Genomic DNA, 15,711 nt, shown 5'->3' with positions numbered 1-15,711 from the left:
GGAACCCCTGGATACTGAACCCGGCCCTTGTTGCTGCCAACTCACAGGGGCAGAAGGGTTACATCTGTTTTTGGCTAAGATATTGATTTAAAAAAATATTGAAATTGAATTCAGGATTGTTAGCAAGCATTTTTGGGGACCAAATTTGTTAAATAACAATCTAAATGGAAACACAGTACTGCTTTCATGCTTGGCTCACCCCCGCCAGCCTGCTGGTCCAACAGCTGCAGTAGAGGAGGAGATAAGTGGAAAACTGTAGGACCCCAAAATCCACCTCTTGGGGTGCAGAGTGGCAACAGCAGCAGCAAACCCTCAGGTCTGATCACATGCCAATGGGCACCACCGCCAGCCCAACTGACCATGGTGAAATTAGCACAGCATCTGAGATGGATCAGTGCCAGCCCGGGGGAGAGACACGCTTTCCAGCTAGGATGTCCAGATCCAGATGTCCTGATTTTATAGGGCCAGTCCCGATATTTGGGGCTTTATCTTATATAGGTACCAATTACCACCACTTAGGGTGACCAGACAGCAAGTGTGAAAAGCCGGGATGGGGGTGGGAGGGAATAGGTACCTATATAAGAAAAAGACCCCAAAATCGGGACTGTCCCTATAAAATCGGGACATCTGGTCACCCTACAGGTGAGTTCCTTCCCTCACCCTTTCCCAGAGACCCCAGCAGCCAATCCCCTCCCTCAGACTGTGCTGCATTCATCTCTTTTGGACCCAGCAGCCCTGCTCTTACATGCTCCACTGCTTCCTGTCTGTCCAGGCTCCCAGCAGAGCAGTGCCCCCAGACCTAGTGGTGCCCTAGGCGGCTGCCTGTTCTGCCTATGGGTAAGGACGGCCCTGGCTCAGTCTCACTCTGCTGCGATGCAGGGGTGGCTGGGTCAAATTTCCACACAGGGATGCTCTGGACTGTACCAACAGCAGCTGTACTGCTTTAGTACGGGATCCTTGTGTAAAAGTGGTCGGGCCATGGCCCCCCAGCTCTGCAGCCTACAGAACTCTGAGCAGGGTGGGGGCATTTACACCCCAACTGCCCCTGATTGGCACCACTGCTAGCTGGGACCATTCCATGCAGGGTTTCAGAGTCAGGACAGCGACCACAACTGGATTCTGTTCAGTGAGGAGCCAGTGAGAGAGCAGAGTATCAGGCTGGCATGTTCCCAGTGACTTTTGCTGCTCTTTCCAAACCAACTGGAGCTTTCTCGTGGGCACAAGACTTCACTGGGAACTACAGAGAACTGCATTAACCAGGCCCAGATGGCACCAGGGAGTGGATTGCCATGGTCAGAGAGAAAGGGGCATAGACCAAAGGGGTTTTGGCTCCAGGAGTATTTGAGTGTCAGGCAGGGCAGAGTCCAAGCAGACTCTTAGCAATCTGAGGCTGATGCCTCGGGTTGTCAGGCTGTTATTGGGGTAGCGAGTTCTTCACAAGCACTTGCCACTAGCATCATTGCAGGCCTCCCTGAGCTCAAGCTTTCACCAGGTGCTCTCCAGGTAGGTGCTGATCTAAACTCTCCAAGTCAAAGCCCCCTTTCAACCTTGCCCTTTGGCCACAGCTGGGTCAAAACTTGCCTTCCTAGTCCCTTTTCAACTTGGGGCGTGGAGGTACATGCCTGCTGGGACTCTCTTGAATAACCTCTGGCCACAAGGATTTTCATATATATTCCTTTGATGTGAAGGCCTCAGTGACCAGCATCCCCACTGGTTAAACAACTCTGCCTCCTCTCCACTTTAGGCTCACTACATTAGTGCTTTATTCCTATGCCGTCCCAAAGGTTTTGAAATTTCTTCCACTTCTAATATTTAAATTCACTGTTTAGTTTCTGAGAGTGTTTTAGCTGAAAGTCCCAGTGGGGTACAGCACGCCTACGGGCCTGCTGTGCGCGGGTGGGGTACAGCATGCCTACGGGCCTGCTGTGCACGGGTGGGGTACAGCACGCCTACGGGCCTGCTGTGCGCGGGTGGGGTACAGCACGCCTACGGGCCTGCTGTGCGCGGGTGGGGTACAGCACGCCTACGGGCCTGCTGTGCACGGGTGGGGTACAGCAAGCCTACGGGACAGCTGTGTGCGGGTGGGGCACAGCACGCCTATGGGACTGCTGTGGGCAGTGGCACATGGGAACATGAAAGGGAGTCAGATGCTTACCTTCCACTGGACATCAACGAGTGGGAGTGGGTAGCTTGATTCCCTGAGGCAGATTTGAAAATCGCAGCATAACCTTGAACTTCCCATTCATTAATGGTGGTGGGCATGTGGTGGCCAATGTCCATAGTGGGTCCTGGTTCGGCTAAGACGCCTAAGGAAGTGCTGGTTCTCAGCAGGTCTCCACTGAGGTCGGTGGGACTACTTGCAGGCTTACTGGTAGGCATGTACTTAAAGGCCTCATTGAGCCAGAGCCAAGAGGGATGTCATGGAATCTGCAGGTGCTTGATTTGTAATGTTTCCTTTCCAAAGTTCCACCTGAAGCGACTGCACTGGAAATCTTTGTACTGCACCTAGGGAACCCTGGAGGATCAAATCATCCAGGCCAACCCACTCCTGGAGGCCTTTGGCAATGCCAAGACAGTGAGGAACGACAACTCTTCACGTTTTGTGAGTTCATTTCGATTGTCGGAGTGTAGGCAAAGAACATATCCCACATGAAATACACTGACCGCTGTAGCTGCTCAGTGCACAGCATGAATGTTGATTTAGGTTTGTATAATTCAATAGGGCAAATTGATCTGGATCCACTTTGGGACCACAGGGAAGCTGGCTTCAGCAGATATTGAAACTTGTGAGTGGCAGCAAGCTCTTATGGGCAGTATTTGAACAGTGTTTGAACAGTATTGGTAATGAATTCGCCTGGGACAATAAGTGTCTGACTCTTTGCCCCATTAGGTCTCCTGGAGAAATCCCAGGTAACATTTCAGTTGGCTAGTGAAAGGAGCTATCATATTTTTTACCAGATAATGTCCAATAAGAAGCCCCAGCTCATTGGTAAGTGCTGGCCATGCTGTGTTTAGTTCAATGGCATTCAAATCATAAAGCCATTCTCATAGACTCATAGACTTTAAGGTCAGAAGGGACCATTATGATCATCTAGTCGGACCTCCTGCACAATTCTCCTGGGCCTGTGACTCTGAAGCTAATGACACGTTGTTTGTTTGCAGATCTGCTTCTCATTTCCACCAACCGCTACGACTTCCCCTTTGTGAGCCAAGGCGAACTCACTATCACCAGCATAGATGACAGTGAGGAGCTGATGGCTACAGATGTGAGTATCATAGCGAAGCAGGGAGCATCTCTTCTCTTTGTAGTTGTACAGCACCTGGCACATTGGTGTCCTGTCCATGGCGGAGGCTCCTAGGTGCATGGTAATACAAATCATTAATAATATGTATAGCAGGGGAATTAGGCATATTTGTACTGTCTGGCTGAAATGCTGGCCATTGACCCCATCTTTCTGCCCCCATCAATCCTGCTCCTTGTACTACAAACTACTCATGGTCTTCACAGGTGCTGAGCACACATGCCTCCCCTGCCATATAACTGGGGCGGAAGGCACTCAGCACCTCCCAGACCTAGGCCCTTTGGGGCATGAACCTATATACGCTTACACTCAAGAAGAGTTCCACTGATGACTTCATAGACATTAAGGCCAGGAGGCCCCTTTGTTCTCACTAGTCTGCCCTCTCCAGACATAACCATGATGCCTGCCTTCAGCCCAATAACAGGGGAGGGCACTAACACAAATGCAGCCCCTCTCTCCTCCTGGTGCCCCATATGGATACTCTGTTCCTGGGTCTGAGTTTCTCTTTGGTAGTGTGTGGGGTGGGGTGGGGTGGGGAGGGGGGAAGATGGCCATTGCCCCTCTCATCATTATCAAACCTTTTCATAATATTGAAAAGGTCACCCCAGAACTCCCCCTTTGCTACTGAGGTGAAAATCAGCTCATGCACAAACAGGAAGCAACACGGTCTAGCAAACCCTTTGGTAATGCGGGGGAGTCAGCGCTATCCCTCGCAGAAATCCGATCAGCACCACAAAGTCACACAAGGGATGGATTTGTCCCAATAGCACTGTAATCTTTGGCTCTACCCCTTTGCAATCCAATCTCGTACTGTGTGTGGCTTCGTTACTGCATTTGTGCTGTGGGAAGATGATTTCAAAGGGATTTTTCCTAATAACTCCTAAACCCTTCTCCTGATTCATGTGCTGGGCTACCAGAGTTTTGTCCCCTTTACGCTGCACTGATGTGCCATAGATCTGCTGCCCAACCAGCTCAGATGACAAAATTCTTCTCAGCGTGGACACATTGTTACTCATTAGTTCTTTGGCCTCCTGTTTTAACCAAAAGCTTATCTTGCTCACCAAACTTTTGTCCAAGGCCCAGCACCTGTAAATATGACACATGGGCCCAAGCTGCAAAGCTCAGGTCAGGATCCACATGTCTCCTAACTTCCAGGCAGATCTGATCTGGACTTGAAACCACATCTCCTATCAGAGTGCCTCAGTCACCAGGCTAGAGAGTCATGCTCACTCACGTGTAGAGCAAGGAAAAGGACTTAGGGGTTACTGTGGACAAGAAGCTGGATATGATTTAACAGTGTGCCCTTGTTGCCAAGAAGGCTAATGGCATTTTGGGCTGTGTAAGTAGGGGCATTGCCAGCAGATCGAGGGACATGATCATTCCCCTCTATTCGACATTGGTGAGGCCTCATCTGGAGTACTGTGCCCACACTAATTTTGGGCCCCACACTACAAGAAGGATGTGGAAAAATTGGAACGAGTCCAGCGGAGGGCAACAAAAATGATTAGGGGCCTGGAGCACATGACTTATGAGGAGAGGCTGAGGAAACTGGAATTGTTTAGTCTGCAGAAGAGAAGAATGAGGGGGGATTTAATAGCTGCTTTCAACTACCAAAGAGAATAGATCTAGACTGTTCTCAGTGGTACCTGATGACGGAACAAGGAGTAATGGTCTCAAGTTGCAGTGGGGGAGGTTTAGGTTGGATATTAGGAAAAGCTTTTTCACTAGGAGGGTGGTGAAGCACGGGAATGGGTTACCTATGGAGGTGGTGGAACCTCCTTCCTTAGAGGTTTTTAAGGTCAGGCTTGAGGAAGCCCTGGCTGGGATGATTTAGTTGGGAATTGGTCCTGCGTTGAGCAGGGGGTTGGACTAGATGACCTCCTGAGGTCCCTTCCAACCCTGATATTCTATGATTCTATGATTATTTCTGTACTTATACCTGCAGAAGGTGAGACTGAGAGCAGCACAGCCTGTTAGGTAGGTGCTCCCAGTGGGGAAAGCTGAGATCAAGTTGCTGCTTTAGAGAGGATTTGAAGACTAGTATTCCACATCCTAAGCAAGTGCCTTAGCCACAGGGCTAAAAACACCCCTGAAATAGCATGTGTACAAGCCCTTGGTTTGCATCATAGCTCAGCATGGCCCCTGAGTCAAGGGAGGAGTTTGACTAACATTCATTTTACACGGTGCATGAGAATGATGGATTGGAGAAGTGAGAGCTGGCCCAAAGCTGCAGAGGCTGCTAGGTCCTGGGAAATGGTGCCACCTAGCCCTCCCATTTCCTGCCTCCCACATACCCACTTTTCAGTCACACACAGGGACCTCATCAACACTTGGAAGAGAGGCTTTTTGTAACCTGAAGGGGATGGAGCTGCATGGTCTGAAAGGCAGTAACAGCACCAGCAGAATGCAGGTGCAGATCCATCCCTGTCCTGCTCTGCCAGTCACTGTGATTTGTATTACCAAAGCACCTCAGAGCGCTGGCCCGGCCAGGCCCTCACTGGGCTAGGTGCTGTCCAAACACAGGACAATCCCTGCCCCAATGTGCAGTTCGCATCTGCTCCATCCACAGTGCAGCCTGCAGTACTGCTGCACCTGGCAGGGACACAGGAAGGGGAGGGGTGTGATGCTGGGGCTCTGATTCATGAGATGATCTGGAGGGGAAGTGCTGCCAGTGTCCCATACATTGCTGCCTTACTGCTTAAGATGCTATTTCAGCTGCAGTAGAAGCTCAGAGTTACGAACACCTCCGGAACTCTGAAATGTTCGTAACTGAACAAAACATTATGGTGGCTCTTTCAAAAGTTTACAACTGAGCATTGACTTAATACAGCTTTGAAACTTTACAATGCAGAAGAAAAATGCTACTCCCCCACTGCCCTTTTTAGTAGTTTACGTTTTAAAAAGTGTTATTCTGTATTTGCTTTTTGTGTGTGTGTCTGCTGCTGGCTGATAGTGTACTTCCCATTCCAAATGAGGTGTGTGGTTGGCTGGTCACTTGTAACTCTGGTGTTCCTAACTCCGAAGTTCTGCTGCATTACCCAGGAAAAACTGGCTGTGAAGAACCGCAGACATGCTCTTTTTCGCCCTCCAGTGGCTCCTAATGATCATTGCAGTCAGAAAATTATATCCTTAAAGCAAATCTCACCCAGTTACTGCTGACTGACAGTAGTCCCTGCTGTTTCCTGCCAGGGCAGAAATGTAAGGAGCTTAGGCTGCTTTCACCTGACTACAAGGAGAATTGAAATTAAAAAAAAATATATTGTTAGAATTGCCACACTCCCTCCCTCACAGTGCCTGAACACCAGGACAGGCATCGGCCAAGCAAGATGTAGAGGGTAGTTGTGTGCAGGGAACCCAACCTAGGGCAAGGCCCATTTTCCTGTCAAAGCCCTGCCCCAAGGGGTTTACAGTTCAACTGTCTATTTGAACCCTTGTGCTGTTTGACTGCCCTGGTTCCTCTACACAGAGTGCCATTGAAATCCTGAGTTTCAACCCTGAGGAGAAGGTGGGAATCTACGAGCTGACAGGGGCAATCATGCAGAAGGTCAAGCAGGAGCAACAAGAGGAGCGGGATGGCACAGAAGGTAAAGCTGTCAGACAGTGCAGCACCTGGGTTGACATGCTCTGGGGGAATGTTCACAGCAATATTACTCACCTGGTACAGCTATCAGCAATGGCCATGGGGAATGCCTTTCCTCTCAGGATGTGGCTGATGCATGGGAGAAAAGCATATTGCTGCTGTCCCTGCTGTCCCTTCTTCCTGTTCTATGGACAGACGGTGAAAGTCAGGTCCTAGCGAGGTCAATAAGTCAGGTCCCAGGACTGTCAATGGGGTCAGGACATGTTATGGACACCTTGTACATGGTAGATTGCAGGCCTGCTACTAGCAGGTTACGCTCTTGTCCAAGATATGGACTGGCTACATGGCTTCCTTCCCAGATAGATATACCAGAGATATGGTCACTATAAGACATTTTAATGCACTGCCTTGAATGGCTGTTGTGAGATATTAGAATGACAAGATGGGTGAGGTAATATCATTTTAATGGACCAACTTCTGCTGGTGAAAGAAACAAGCTTTCGAGCTTACACAATCCTGAAGCAGAGCTCTGTGGTAGCTTGAAAGCTTGTCTCTTTCACCAACAGAAGTTGATCCAATAAAAGAGAGAGCATCACACACTGTTTCTCGAACGTCCCGGGCCAAACATGGCTACAACAACACAGCAAACAAAGAAATTAAGTATGTTATACAGGCGCCACCCAGTGGCTGAACATTATAATACCGCTTAACATTCTGTTACAGCTCCCTCTAAATTTTTACCATTTCTGCCATTTACAAAATGTACACTGTCACACTGTTTTTAAAGTTCAGCATGGATCAGTCTGTTAAGGGTCTCTGAATTGTGCTTGTTTTCCAAACACATAACAACTTGGGCATCTGGCTGTCCACTAGCTGCAACAACTGTCTCTGGTTGATTTGGAATCTGTCTTCTTCTTCTGCATGTGCCACCTGTAGAGTTTGCTTTGATTGTTCTTTCTGAGAAACTAACTGTAGATGTCGATGGTTTCTGTCAAACTCTCCACAGTTGATCTCAATCACATATGGTCTGGGCACTTCAATTCTTTTCCTTTACAAAAGTTGGAGTTATTCGTCCCCTTTCTCCATCCAGGGTATCTACCTCTCCCCCCAGGTTAGTGTCATCCACAAACTTGCTGAGGGTGCAGATCCATTCCATCATCCAGATCATTAATAAAGATGTTGAACAAAACCGACCCCAGTACCAACCCCTGGGGCATTCTGTTTGATACTCGTTGCCAACTAGACATCAAGCCATTGATGACTATCCATTGAGCCTGACGATCTAGCCAGCGTTCTATCCACCTTATAGTCCATTCATCCAGCCCATACTTCTTTAACTTGCTGGCAAGAATATTGTGGGAGACTGTCTCAAAAGCTTTGCTAAAGTCAAGGTATATCAAGTCCACCACTTTCCCCATATCCACAGAGCCAATTATCTCCTCATAGAAGGCAATCAGGTTGGTCAGGCATGACTTGCCTTTGGTGAATCCATGCTGACTGTTCCTGATCACCTTCCTCTCCTCCAAGTGCTTCAAAATGGATTCCTTGAAGACCTGCTCTATGATTTTTCCATGGATTGAGGTGAGGTTGTATGTTTGTAGTTCCCTGGATTCTCCTTTGACCCATTATTAAAGATGGGCACTATATTTGCCTTTTTCCAGTCATCCAGGACCTCTCCCAATATGCCATTATATCAGCCAACTCCCTCAGCACCCTCGGTGCATGTCCAGCTTTTATAAACAGTCCTTAACCTGTTCTTTCACCACTGAGGGCTGCTCACCTCCTCCCCATACTGTGCTGCTCAGTGCAGCAGTCTGGGAGCTGACCTTGTCTGTGAAGACCGAGGCCAAAATAGCATTGAGTCCTTCAGCTTTTTCCACATCATCTGTCACTATGTTGCCTTCCCCAGTCAGTAAGGGTCCCACACTTTCCCTAATCTTCTTCTTTTTGCTAAAATACCTGTAGAAATCCTTCTTGTTACCCTCCATATCCCTTGCTAGCTGCAACTCCAATTGTGCCTTGGCCTTCCTGATTACACCCCTGCATGCTCGAGCAATATTTTTATTCTCCTCCCTAATCATCTGTCCAAGTTTCCACTTCTTGTAAGATTCCTTGTTGTGTTTAAGCTTACCGAAGATTTTGCTGTTAAGCCAAGCTGGTCGCTTACCAATTTGCTATTCTTTCTGCGCATCAGGATGGCTTGTTTCTGCGCCCTCAATAAGGCTTCTTAAAATACCATCCTTCTTGAAATGGACAGCTCTCCTGGACTCCTTTCCTCCTCATATTAGCCTCCCAATGGATCCTGCCCATCAGGTCCCTGAGGGAGTCAAAGTCTGCTTTTCTGAAGTCCAGGGTCCATATTCTGCTGTTCTCCTTTCTTCCTTTCATCAGGATCCTGAACTCGACCATATCATGGTCACTGCTACCCCGGTTGCCACCAACTTCTACTTTCCCTACCAATTCTTCCCTGTTTGTGAGCAGCAGGTCAAGAGGAGCACAGCCTCTAGTTGGTTCCTCCAGCATTTGCACCAGGAAATTGTCCCCAACATTCTCCAAAAACTTCATGGATTGTCTGTGTGCTGCTGTATTGCTCTCCCAGCAGATGTCAGGGTGGTTGAGAACCAGGGCCTGTGATCTGGAAACTTCTGTTAGTTGTCCAAAGAAAGCCTCATCTACCTCATCCTCCTGGTCTGGTGGTCTGTAGCAGATGCCCACTATGACATCACCCTTATTGCTCTTGCCTGTAAACTTAACACAAATACACTCAACAGGCTTTTCTCCAGTTTCATACTGGAGCTCTGAGCAATCATACTGCTCTCTTACATACAGTGCAACTCCTCCACCTTTTCTCCCCCACCTGTGCTTCCTGAACAGTTTATACCCATCCATGACAGTGCTCCAGTCATGTGAGTTACCCCACCAAGTCTCTGTTATTCCAATCACATCATAGTTCTTTGACTGTGCCAAGACTTCCAATTCTTCCTGCTTGTTTCTCAGGCTTCTTGCATTCATGTACAGGCACCTAAGATAACTAGCCAACTAGTGACTTCAGCAGTGTTAAGTTGGAGGCAGACCATGTGACAGTCAGATGTGCCTGATTCTCGATACACAAGAGTATGAGTCAAGGTAAAGTTTTGCAGTAAAGTGACTTGGGGTGTGTACTGCTGGTGATGGAAGTGAAGGCCATATGGAGCACTGGAGAGTATGTTATCACTAGGGTTATAGGCACTGTGAAGGTGGCAATGAATGCTGGAGATTTTTTATTTCATTTCTGATCTGCATGCATTAAGGCTCTGGGTGCCTTCAAGCAACCTGAATGGTCATTCAGTGTAGTTTATGCTTGTGTTAATAATAATAATAAATAATAATAATAATAATTGATAATAAATATTGGCATGAACGGCTTTCCACTGAAGTCAGTGACAAAACTCCTACTGAAATGTGCAGGAGTTGAGTTGGGCCCAAAGTCGGGAGTTGCTAACCGACTAGAGGACCTGAGAAATATTTTCTAGACTTTGTCTAAGGCCAAGTTCCTTCCTTTTTGCTAGTGGCTGACAAAGTTGGTTACCTGATGGGTCTGAATTCTGATGATTTACTGAAGGCTTTGTGCTATCCAAGGGTGAAAGTTGGGAACGAATATGTGGCCAAGGGACAAAATGTCCAGCAGGTACTGCGCCACTAGCTTTTGCTTTCCATTTTCTTCAGACAGTTATTTCAACTTTAGAGGCTAACTGAGCTCTAATTCTTGCTATGGCGGTGTCTCTGGCAGGTGCACAGTTCGGTAGGGGCTCTAGTTAAGTCGGTCTATGAGAAGATGTTCCTATAGATGGTCACACGCATCAACCAGCAGCTGGATACTAAGCAGCCCAGGCAGCATTTTATTGGTGTCCTGGACATTGCTGGCTTTGAGATATTTGATGTGAGTTATAGCAATTGCCTATTAATGAAATGTCCTACTTTTCCAAATTAACCAGCACTGCTTTGTGTTTTGAATGTTCAGTTTAACAGCCTGGAGCAGCTGTGCATCAACTTCACCAATGAGAAACTGCAACAGTTTTTCAACCATCACATGTTTGTGCTGGAGCAGGAGGAGTACAAGAAGGAAGGAATCAAAAGGAAGTTCATTGACTTTGGGATGGACCTGGCTGCCTGCACTGAGCTCACTGAGAAGGTAAAGTGAAGTGTCTCTGGATAAAAGAGAGACAAGTTTTCTTCTCATCATTTTGGGTCAGGCTGGACAATGTGTAGAGGGAGACTGGTTTAAAATCAAAGCTTTTTGATATCTCCCCATTCCTAAACAAAGGGGTGATTTCAGGAGAAGTTGGATTTGAGAATCCCACTAGGTATCTGTCTGCACCTTTAGGTGCCTACATTCAGTTGAAAAATTGTCCCTTCAGAGACTGCAGTGTGTTGACTTTCAGTAAGACTGAAACTTATATGCATCTGATAGGTCACTTTTGAGAATGGTGCTCTGGAAAATTTACCTGCAGTCTGAATTTGCCTTGTTTTGTTTTGTTTCTGTTTCTACTTGTTTTTTTACTCCATGCATTTTAAAGTTTAGAAATAAAACTTCGGGGAGAAAATAAGAGAATGACCAGGACTTATTTTCCTTTTAAAAAGGGGTTGTGAAGAAAAGGGGGAAAAATTGGTTCATTAGATTCCAAGGTCAGAAGGGACCATTATGATCAAATAATCTGAACACCCCTTCTCTGAGAACTTCCTGAAAATAATTCCTAGAGTAGATCTTTCAGGAAAATGTCAAATCTTGACTTTAAAATTGTCAGTGATGAGGAATCCACTACAATCCTTGGTAAATTGTTCCAATGATTGATTACTCTAACCGTTAAAAATTTGTACCTAATTCCCAGTCTGAATTTGTTTAGCTTCAGTTTCCAGTCATTGGATCGTGTTAGACCTTTCTTTGATTCTCTGCTAGACTGAAGAGCCGATTATTAAATATTTGTTCCCCATGTAGATATTTATAGACTGTAATCAAGTCACCTCTTCATTAAGCTGATGTATCTCTTACCTATATGTCTGATGCTCAGGAAGGGCCACCCAGAGGTTTTTAAGGGCCCAGAGCAAAATCTTAATCTTAAAGGGCCCCGCATTCGTCAAAGAAATTACCACTACGACCAGGCCCTGGGAGGGGAAGGATCCTGCACTACACGACCCCAGCAGCAGCGGCTCAGCTCCTGTCCTGCGGGACTGGGCCCAGCTCCCCACTTCAAGAATTGCAACCTGGCATGCAGGGTCACAGAGCCACTTGGGTTTGGCCTGGCAGCCCTTTCATTGTGACAGAGGGTGCCGGGTCAAATGTCAGTATGTGATGTGTCCTGGCATGCGATGTCACACCATGACTCTGTTTGGGGGTTCTCTCAAACAGATGGTCCTGGGCAAACTGCCACTCCCTTTGGGCAACTCTGTGCTCGGGTACTATTGTTATGGGCCTATTTGAAACATAGATGTTTCCCATACACTTAAATGTCATTAACTTATAGTTAAGGTTGATCCAGTCTATTTCTCACAACAACGAAGAATTCATAAGCGACGGCAACATTCATCCCAATGTCCCACATTCACCTCGACTATCTGAGTTTCGTACCCAGAAACAGACATGTGCCAGAGTTATTCACACCCACTGTCCAGCTTCACACCAAGCATCTAAAATGTACATTTACACGGCCACCCAGCATTCATACTCAACATCCAACACTAACAGTTAACCATACTGCCCAATGTCCAACAGTCACAGAATGATGGTTTAAGCTAGAAGGGACCACCAGATCACCTCGTCTGTGATATGCAGGAGGTCAGGCCATCAGAACCACCCTCACACTAAACCCAACAACCAAAATTAGACCGGTTGTGTAGGGTGTACGTGTAGTTACACATCATAGTGAAAGGCAGGCTGAACGTGTAGCTACATGCAGCAGGGAAAGGCTCTGGCAGGGAGAAGGTAGCAAGACACTACACTACTAAAAAGTAGACCAGGGGGGTGAAGGACGGCGAGGAGTTTGGGGTGTGCAGGGCTACCAAGGCGAGGGAGCAATGCCTCTCCCCTAACCCCTGCTGAGCTACCGTGGCCGGCCTGGGGTTCGCAATCAGGAGGGGCAAGCAATCATTTTTAGAAGTGAGAGGGCTAAGCCTAAAGCTGGGGAAGCAAGGGGTGGGTGGGCTAGGGAGTGGAGAGGAACTAGTGGGCAGGGCCATGTCTGTTGTACTGCCCAGGTAGGTTGGAGACTGTGTGGATCAGTCGACACAGTATCCCTAGCCCAGGTGCCGTGACAGCCAGTGGTGGATTTAGAGTTAGTGGGCCCTCGCAGCCCTGTGCTCAGCTTCATTTTTGGGGCCCCTCATTGGGACCTAGCCAAGAAAAAAAAATTCTCATCTCCGCTCGCCCCTGTTTTTCCTTCTTTTTTTCTTCATCCTCCTCCTGTAAGTAATAGCAAGTAAATGAAAATAAAGTGAGGTACCTTGATTGTTCTTGTAGTCTTAACTTATTTTTCCACAGACCACTTGAAAATTGCAGAGGGTCTCTACAGACCACTTAGTGATCTTTCCAAATATTGTAAAAAAACCTTGGGGTACAGGGTCTGGCCAGGAGCTAGGGTGAGGGAGGGGGCTCCGGGTTGGGGCAGGAGGTTGGGGTGTGGAGTGCTTCCCTGTGGCAGCTCCTGTTTGGTGTGAGGAGTGCAGGTGAGAATGGGAGGGGGGTGCAGGAGCTCCCATTTGGTGCTCAGGATGGGAGTGGGGATGTGGGGGCAGGGTTCAGGAGTCAGGGCAGGGGGATGGGTGTGTGTGTGAGGAGGTGCAGGAGGCTGGGTGTGGGGGGTGCAGGAGTCAGGGCAGGGGGCTGGTGTGTGTGAGGGGGGACTGGGGGCATGAGGGGGGTTCAGGGGTCAGGTCTGGGGCGTGTGAGGGGGTGTAAGGGTCAGAGTGGGCAGAGGGCTGGGGTCGTGGGGGTGCTCACTGGAGGGGGTATGCCCCGATTTCAGCCCCTTCTCCAAGGCTCTGCGTCTGCATCTGCCTCTGCCTCTTCTCCTCCTCTTTCCCGGAGTGGTGAGCGCCCTGCAGTTCCACTCTTCCCCCTCCTTCCTGCCAGCAAGCAGCTCATCGGGGGAGGTAGGGTGACCAGACAGCAAGTGTGAAAAATCGGGACAAGGGGTGAGGGGGGTAATAGAATCCCATATAAGAAAAAGACCCAAAAATCGGGACTGTCCCTATAAAATTGGGACATCTGGTCACCCTAGGGGGAGGGAACGTAACATGCTGCAGGAAGAGGCCGGGGAGGAGCTGGACTGCTGGCAGAGTCTGCCTGCTGCAGCAGGAGCCCCAGGAGCCGACAGCACTAAGCTTCTGCTCCCGCGGGGTTGGGTGGCAGAGAGAAGCAGGCCTGTGCGGGGTCCCTTTGGACAGTGGGCCCGGCACCATGGTAAATCTAGTACTGCAGGTGTGGGGTTCCGTCCGCCGGCTCCTGCCAGCCGGCAGTGGGCTGAGCGGGGCCAGGACCCAGGATGCCAGTAAAAATTGGCTTGGCATGCTTGCCGCAGGTTGCCAACCCCTGGCCTAGGGGCACCAGCATTCTAGGTGCACCTAAAACATCAAATGTTGCTGATTCCAGGTCCCGGCAGGAGGCAGGGCCAGTTGAGTGGGAGATGGCCCCCATGCAGCCCTGCTGGAGGGCTCCTCATTCAGCCCAGCAGACGCAGTCACCTCCCAGTAGGGCTGGTGAGTGGGGGCAGGGCACAGGACAGTGAGTGTCTGGGAAGGTTTGTGGGGGGGCTCAGGGAAGTGAAGGGGTGGGCAGTGCTAGGCAGTCGGGGACATTGGGCACTGGGGGGGTCTGTGTGGGGCAATGGGAAGTTTTGGGGTGCTGTGCAAGGGGCACTGGGGTGCCTAAACATTAAAAGTGGTGGTACCCCTACTTCCTGTGAGGGTTAGGAGTTCCGAGCCACTGCGGTCAGTGGGGATACTCCACATCTCCAGGCAGCAGGGGACCTGGAGCTCTGAGTCCCTGCAGGCAGAAGGAGGGAGCTCAGAGCCGAGGACCCTTCAACTGCTCAGCCAGCGGGAGCAGTATGCGGACTCCGCCAGGGGCACGTACCGTGTAAATCCAGCTCTGTTTCCTCCTCTCTCTCATTTTTACCAGACAAAGCCACGTCCAGCACTGGGTCCCTACTGGACAGGGACAGTGCTCCATAACACTAGGACTATGCAGCTTCAAGCCAGACGAATGGCCTCCCACGTCTCATGGGGTTTGCCCTGGTGCTTAGACCAGCTCTGTCCAACCAGTGCAGTCCCTGGAGCTTCAGGGCTGAAATCCCAGCCCATTTTTAAACCCTGGTGGCTTTTGGAATTTGTATCACTTTGTTCATTAAACCTTCTCAAACCCAGGTTCATTGATTCACCCCCATGTGAGTCCTGTAATGCACTACACTACTAATCAGTTCATAAATACCGATAAAGCTTGGTTACAAATGAGATCTCTCTCTAATTACAAAAACAAAAACAAAAAAAAAAACCTGAACCTGAATTGCTAACAAGTCTGAATATGACACACTCCCAGTCTGCATTGATAAGGTTTCATCTCCTTGGTGATCCTGATGTCATAAAGTGGTTAGAACCAACCAGTTTGGGGGGTTGGTTGGAAAAACATTCAGCTCTAGACCCTTCTTAACCCTCCAAATAAAACCTCCCAAATCATTTCTGTTTCTTCAGCAAAAAATCCAGGCCCATTTGAAGATTCTGAGGGGAAGAGAAAGAAAAGCAGCTGGGATTTAAAGTGACTAGAGAGTCCCACCCGCCACTCCTGGCCCTTCGGACCTT

The 15,711-nt window shown here is 48.8% G+C and overlaps 1 pseudogene; it reads left to right on the top strand.

The window, feature by feature from the left end:
- The window catches only part of LOC127032174 (myosin-13-like), a 181,272-nt pseudogene that overhangs the window by 15,685 nt on the left and 149,876 nt on the right, over positions 1-15,711 (top strand).

The sequence above is a fragment of the Gopherus flavomarginatus genome, chromosome 12 (genome assembly GCF_025201925.1).
Source record: "Gopherus flavomarginatus isolate rGopFla2 chromosome 12, rGopFla2.mat.asm, whole genome shotgun sequence".
Classification (NCBI taxonomy): domain Eukaryota; kingdom Metazoa; phylum Chordata; order Testudines; family Testudinidae; genus Gopherus; species Gopherus flavomarginatus.
This window is presented reverse-complemented; position numbering and strand designations above follow the sequence as displayed.